The sequence below is a fragment of the Ipomoea triloba genome, chromosome 1, assembly GCF_003576645.1.
Source record: "Ipomoea triloba cultivar NCNSP0323 chromosome 1, ASM357664v1".
In the NCBI taxonomy this organism is placed as follows: Eukaryota; Viridiplantae; Streptophyta; class Magnoliopsida; order Solanales; family Convolvulaceae; genus Ipomoea; species Ipomoea triloba.
Genome location: NC_044916.1, coordinates 19,475,411 through 19,482,417, shown reverse-complemented (window position 1 = coordinate 19,482,417; position 7,007 = coordinate 19,475,411). Strand labels below are relative to the sequence as shown.

At 38.8% G+C, this 7,007-nt stretch overlaps 1 long non-coding RNA gene across 1 annotated transcript; it reads left to right on the top strand.

Moving 5' to 3' along the window:
- The first annotated feature begins 2,799 nt into the window (after positions 1 to 2,799).
- Positions 2,800 to 5,468, top strand: LOC115999926. Its single transcript, XR_004094053.1, has 2 exons — positions 2,800 to 2,858; positions 5,319 to 5,468. It is a non-coding gene; the product is annotated as an uncharacterized LOC115999926 (long non-coding RNA).
- The last annotated feature ends 1,539 nt before the right edge of the window (positions 5,469 to 7,007 follow it).

The following is a 7,007-nucleotide window of genomic DNA, read 5'->3' as shown; positions in this document are numbered from 1 at the left end:
AAATTGATTCTCAAAGTAAACCCATTTGAGATGGAATTCAAGTGTGGAAAAGCTTATGTAGCTTTGTCCCACATTGGTTGGCAATGAACATTTGCCCCACTATATATACAAGAGTCCTTTTATGACTAAGTAACTTGTATAGCATAGAGGTTTTCTCTCACACACAGGGGGGTGCAAATCAAATCCCAAACTGAGCCTGAAAAGGCTTGACTCGTGTACGCCGGCCCGCAGCCTTAGCCTCTGGTGACCTCTCTCAGAGTTTATTTCTTAAGGGACGTTTTCGAAGCTCAGCCCGCGAGACATGAATAATGTCTCGAACAACGACTCTGGTGACCTCTCTCAGAGTTTATTTCTTAAGGGACGCAGACATGAACAACGACTCTTGTGACCTCTCGATTGCGACCTTTATGACCTCTCTCAGAGTTTATTTCTTAAGGGACGCAGACATGAACAACGACTCTTGTGACCTCTCGATTGCGACCTTTATTTCAGAGTTTATTTCTTAAGGGACGCAGACGACTGCAACCTTTATTTCAGAGTTTATTTCTTAATTTAAATGGATTTGGACTGCAACCTTTATTTCAGAGTTTATTTCTTAATTTAAATGGATTTGTTAGTGGGTGTAAATAGGCTGCTAGTGGAGGGAGGTTACGAATGGGAATTAAATGACAGATTTAATGCTATGATCCCATCCTCCACTATATATTCGTTGGTGAGCAGCTGATTTGGATATACAAGCTACACAGAACACACCTACGAAACATTTTCCTTCTCAAAACTCTGCTCATCCTTTCCTTCAAGCCATATGCGTTCATCCCACAGTTTAGTTCGCCGGGCTCCAAGTTTGTGTGCTCAAACGCAGGAGTCGTAGTACATTTTATCCTGGGAAACCTAGACCGCAACGTTCCAGCACCCCGGGAAGCGTTAAATAAGGTTTTAAGGAAAGTTACAACGCGACTCGTACTTACAACCGCCCCAAGTTCGTACTTACAACCGCCCCAAGTTCGTCCAGTTCACCCCGTCATCTTCCAAGGCCACTCAACCCAGCATGGTTCATTCTTCATTTGTAACTATTTAATCCTACGTGGATTATTTCTTCTTTCCTTGTAATTTGTTTTGTTGTTGTTTTCCAATTTCTTTGTATTTCCGATTGTCAGATATTCTCTAACAATCTTAAAACCTTATCTCTTCTTCTCCTTCTGACTCTCGGATTTCTGGAAAGAAATGGAAAACGTGTTGCCAGTAGCCAACTTTGGGGATGAAAATCCTAATGTTGTCGAAAACAACAGTGGGGGGAACGGCAACCAAGTTGCACATTCCCAGGCACCAGTGAACGTAGGTTCACAAGGGGGTGTCAGTTCGGAGGGGTATATCCTCACGATGAGGGTACCTACGGTACCAAGTGGTTCGGCTGAAAAACCGGACAAGTTTACGGGATCATTCTTTAAGAGATGGCAGCAAAAGATGCTGTTCTATCTTGCTACTCTCGGCTTGTCAAGGTTCTTGACCGAGAAGGTTTCTGAGTTGAAGGAACATGATGTTCAGTCAGTAATGGCAGTTGGGCTTTGGAAGGATTCTGACTTCCTTTACCGCAACTACGTTCTGAATGGGTTGTGAGATTCCCTTTACGATGTCTATCGTAAGATTGGTACAGCTAAGGCACTGTGAGAAGCTTTGGACCACAAGTACCGAAGCGAGGATGCCGGGGCAAAGAAATTTGTTGTTGGCAGGTTGTTTGATTTCAAAATGGTGGATTCAAAGACCTTGCTGAGTCAAGTTGAAGAGTTGCAATTGCTCTTTGACGAGATCCGTGATGAGGGCATGCCAATCAGTGAAGCCTTCCAAGTGGCGTCCATGATCCACTTGCTGCCTCCGGGATGGAAGGACTTCAAGAACTACCTGAAGCACAAGCGGAAGGAGATGAGTCTGGAGGACCTGATCCAGCGACTTCGAGTTGAGGAAGGAAACAGGACCAGTGACAGAAGAGGACCTTTCGTGGGAGGTGCCAAAGCCAACGTGGTGGAGCACGGACAAAGCTCCAAGAAGGGCAAGAAAAGACTGGGTCCGAATGTAATACCCCGTATTTTCCTAACATTATTATTTTATCCTAAGGCGTTGACATTCATAAGTTATGATCTTCAGATATTTCAAAAGAATTTTTATAAGTGAGTATAGTTGTTATTAAGCTGCGATCGAACGTCCCGGTCACGAACCGTAAAAATTTTAAGAGCTAGTATTCGGACCCGTTTGTCATAGGAAATGGATTTTTAGACACCATACTATTATTCTTGAATTTTCTATTTAATTAAATCAGCTCATAGCAGCGAAAATTTATTTTGATCATACATCACTAAATTTCGCGGTGCACCGAACCTAGCCCAATTTTGAGGGTTAGTCTGGAATAAATTTTTAGTTTCGGAAATTATTCTATCTGGATTATTTTCTACCGAAACTTTATCTGTTTGGACCCCAACTGATAAGTTGGAAGATATTTTATTATTTTATTATTTTTTTTCCAATCTTATCACATAAGATTGTGATGTAGTATAAAAGCCAATTTTTTTTCCTTTTTCCCTTGCTTTTGCCGAAATGAAGAGGAGAGGAGAGAGAAAGAGATCATCTTCATCATCTTCTTCCTCCATTGCTTCCATAGCTAATTTCCTTCACATCTCTCAAGAACGTTCGGTAAATCTTCGATTTTATTCGGTAAAAAGTTCTATTTTCCTTCCTAGAGCATGAATTTGAGAGTAATTTCTTGAAATCTCTTGTTATGGTGATGCTTTTGATCCTAGGGTTTAAGGTGAAATTGGGGAAATCAACTCCAAAAGCCTTCTACGAGAACTAGTAACCCGGTTGAGGTAAGGAATTCCCTTAAGTTGGTTTAGTCACTTGAAATTAGATAATTGATTATTTGGTTGAAATATGGTGTTTTGGAGCTTTGGGAATATTTTTGTATACATGTTCATAGCTTGGATATGCTTGTATATGTTGTATTTATGTCCATATAGGCTTATACTTGTGAAAATAGTGAAAGAAAATCAGGGTAGATTCTGGCAGTAACTTCCGAGATTTATTGGGAAAAATTGGTAAGGTATTTTGATCCTATTTTTTTTAGACATGTAGTTCTATAAGTGTAGAACCCGCATATAAAATTTCATAATGATCGGAGTAGTGGAAGTATGGTTTTCGAATTTTTCTCCAAAACTGGTCCAGAGAGAAAAATTCTGGACAGCACACTGCCAAGGGCAAAGATGGAATTTTCTGTGTTTATTCGCGGACCAAAATGCCCAAAACGTTTTACGGACATCAAGTACTATGAGTTGGGGTTCTACCATAAAAATTTCAAGTGAAAAAGAGTTCGGGAACTATTTTTACCGGCTCAATTTTTCGGACTGCGCCAAGCTGAATTACTGTCCAGAATAGGCAGAACGTGTTGGACGCGGACCTGGACGCGCGTCCACTGCGCGTCCAGTGGAGTCCAGTAGGTTCGAGAGTAAGATTAAATGGTGTAAGCTTGATTATTGATTATTGATGTTTAGATGATGTGGTTGTTTGATGTTCGTGAGATCAAACTAAGCTTGATTGTTGTTGATGTTAGATGATGGAATGGTAAGGATCCTAAGAGATTATTAGGAGTATAAACATGATGATGTTGGACCGATTTTGATACTGATGATGGTGGCGTTGATTAAGCTTAATGGTGATTAGTATATTGCTAAATTATGGGTTATGGTGACTAATTAGTTTGATTATGGACTTATAATGATTAAGGATGCTTAGTGATAGTTGAAATAGGAATTTATGAGCTTTATGTTGAGGTGTTTAAGTGCAAATATTATTGATTTTGGGAATGATTAAGGATTAATGATGAACTGATTATGTTAAGTATATTGATGATTGGGTGATGATAATTAAATTTTGATGAAGTAATAATGAGGATGAGATTATAAATTAGTGGTGTTGAAGGTACTGTAATGTTGTCATTGATGGTGGATTATGAAGAAATTAAGGTTAAGGGTTAGATATGAATTAAGTATAGTGAGGAGGTAATTAGTAGTTATTAAGTATGAATTACTTATGGGTTATGGATGATGTTGTTGCTTGAAGCTTAGGGATGATGTTAATATTATTGTTGTCGAAGTGATCTGTTTATATGATTTGTTAGTGGTGAAATTACTGCTAAGGATAGAGTTAAAGAAGGATGATGGAATAATGAATAATGTTATTGATAATGGTGATGTCACTAAGTTGTTGAGCTAATTGACGATTATAGGTGAGGATGCATATTACCGTATGGTGATAATGAAGTGTGTGGCAATGAGGGGTTCATGGTTTAATAGTAATTATTAAATGTGAAGCATGATATGATAATTGTTGGTGATGATGCTACTATAATTAGAGGATAATTAGGCTTAGTTTCTAATCATGGTAATTTTTGACATTGATGATGGGTTAAGAGATCATAATTACGTTATTATTATATATATATATATATGCGAAAGTATGTTTATATTGTTTAAAGTGCATAAGTGAGAAAGTAAAGAATGAGACAAAATGAAATTATGGTGTGAAGTTGGAGACTATTCCTTTTAACATTCACAATGGATTCACAAACAATGGGCCCTGAAGTGATTGGTGTTAACCACGTTGAGTAACCTTGTAGAAACATATCCAGGGTTACTAGAGCTAGTGACTAACCTGCGGGCTTGGAATCCCGACAAGGGGTGTGCACACTAAAGGTCCTAGATCTGCTTCCCCTAGTTGGAATAACTAGGTTGTGGTAAGGTGGTGGAAATGAGAAGGAAATGGTGGTGTTAATTGGAATATCTTTAACTTTATTATGGTAAGCTGGTTATTACTATTTAAATGCTTATATAATTATGACTGTGATGATGAGTATGATTATGGAGTACCGATGAGAATTGGATTGTAATATGGACTGAAATTTATGATAAGGAGCAAGATTAAGGATGTTAATATGAATGGTGCTAGGAATCGATTGATTCATAAATGGTTGACTATGGGTTCGTACCATTATAATAATAGTATTAAGAATGGACATATGTAGTGTTAGTGGAATTTATATAAGTGTATAACTAGGTAGATGGATTTCAAGTAAGAGACAGGTGAATGTTGATTCACTAAACACTTTTTGTACAAGTCTTCATTGTTAACTTATTTTCAGGTGAAATCTCATCAAATGGGTATAGTTACAAAACTCTCTTATGCGTGTTTTCAAACCTTTGTCTACTTTTAAGTGACATTAGATTTCCTTACTTAGCCGTCGCGCTAACTACACTTCAATGTGTTCTTATCAGTTGCAGATTAGTGTGGACCCCTGTAGCCCAGCAAGCTCTGAACAGAAGAGAAGTACAGGTTGAGGTCTACTCTATCTTAGAATAGATACTCTGGAAGGAGGACTTCCTTATGTATTAAGTTTGATATTGATGTTGTAGTTTGATGTTGCATTTTGAGGTTGTAAGTTTAGCCTTAACGTTTGGGTATAGGAGAGATACCTAAGCGTGGCGGTAACACCCGGTTTTCTGCTGGCTAGATGTAAGCTTCCGCGACGCATTATCAGTGATTTTGTAATACAAGTAAGAGTTGAAAATTGGGGTGTTACACCGAAAGGTGGTGTTTCCAAGGGCAAGTTCCAAGGGAAATGTTACAATTATGGCAAGTTGGGCCACAAGTCCATGGAATGCAAGGCTCTAAAGAAAAAGAACAAGGGTTCTGAAGCCAACTTGCTTGGTGATATGAGCCAAAAGGTGGCTGAGATTAGCCTCTCGGCTATGGTCACCGAGGTGAACCTGGTGGGTTCCAACCCGCTCGAATGGTTCATTGACACTGGTGCAACCGGGGTATGTTCAGTACCTTTGAAGTCATTAAGGGTGAAAAGGTCTGGATGGGAAACTCTGCTCAGTCCAATGTTGAGGGCGTGGGCAAAGTGATTTTGAAGATGACTTCTGGGAAGGAACTAACATTAAATAATGTGTTGTATGTTCCGGACCTTAGGAAAAATCTTGTTTCTGACTCGTTGTTGAACAAGCATGGATTCAAGATAGTCTTCGAATCAGACAAAGTAGTTTTGTCGAAATTAGGGATGTTTGTTGGTAAAGGATATGTACTTGACGGGCTTTTCAAGCTCAATGTAATGCCTATTATCAATAAAAGCAAAGTTAATTCCGTTTACTTGCTTGAGTATTCCAATTTGTGGCATGGTAGACTAGGTCATGTTAATACAAATAATTAGCATGAACCATATCCCTACATTTCAAGTTAATACAAATAAATGTGAAATTTGTGTTGAGGCAAAACTAACTAAAGCTCCCTTCAAATCGGTTGAAAGGGAGATTAAGCCACTAGGATTGGTACATAGTGATTTGTGCGATTTTAGATCGATTTAAACGAGAGGTGGTAATAAGTATTTTATCACGTTTATCGATGATTGCACACAATTTTTCTATATGTATTTGCTAAAGAGCAAAGACGAAGCCAAGGAAAAGTTCATTCTTTATAAGGATGAAGTGGAAAACCAACTTAATCGAAAGATTATAAGGGTTAGAAGCGATAGAGGTGGTGAGTACGAAGTACCTCTCGATGACTTCTGTGCGAGTGTTGGAATAATACACGAGCGTACTGCACCTTATGCACCTCAATCGAATGGTGTTGCCAAACGTAAGAATCGTACATTGAAAGAGATGATGAATGCGATGCTTATAAGTTCTGGTCTACCTCAAAGCATGTGGGCTGAGGCGATTTTGACAAGTAATTACCTTTTGAATAAGGTACCTCACAAGAAGCTCGATAAGACCCCTTATGAGTTGTGGAAAGGTAGGAAACCTTCCTACCAATACCTCAAAGTGTGGGGGTGTCTTGCCAAAGTTTTGGTTCCAACACCTAAGAAAATAAAGATAAGTCCAAAGACGGTGGATTGTATCTTTATTGGATATGCACACAATAGTAGTGCTTATCGGTTCTTAGTACACGAGTCCCATAATCCAGAC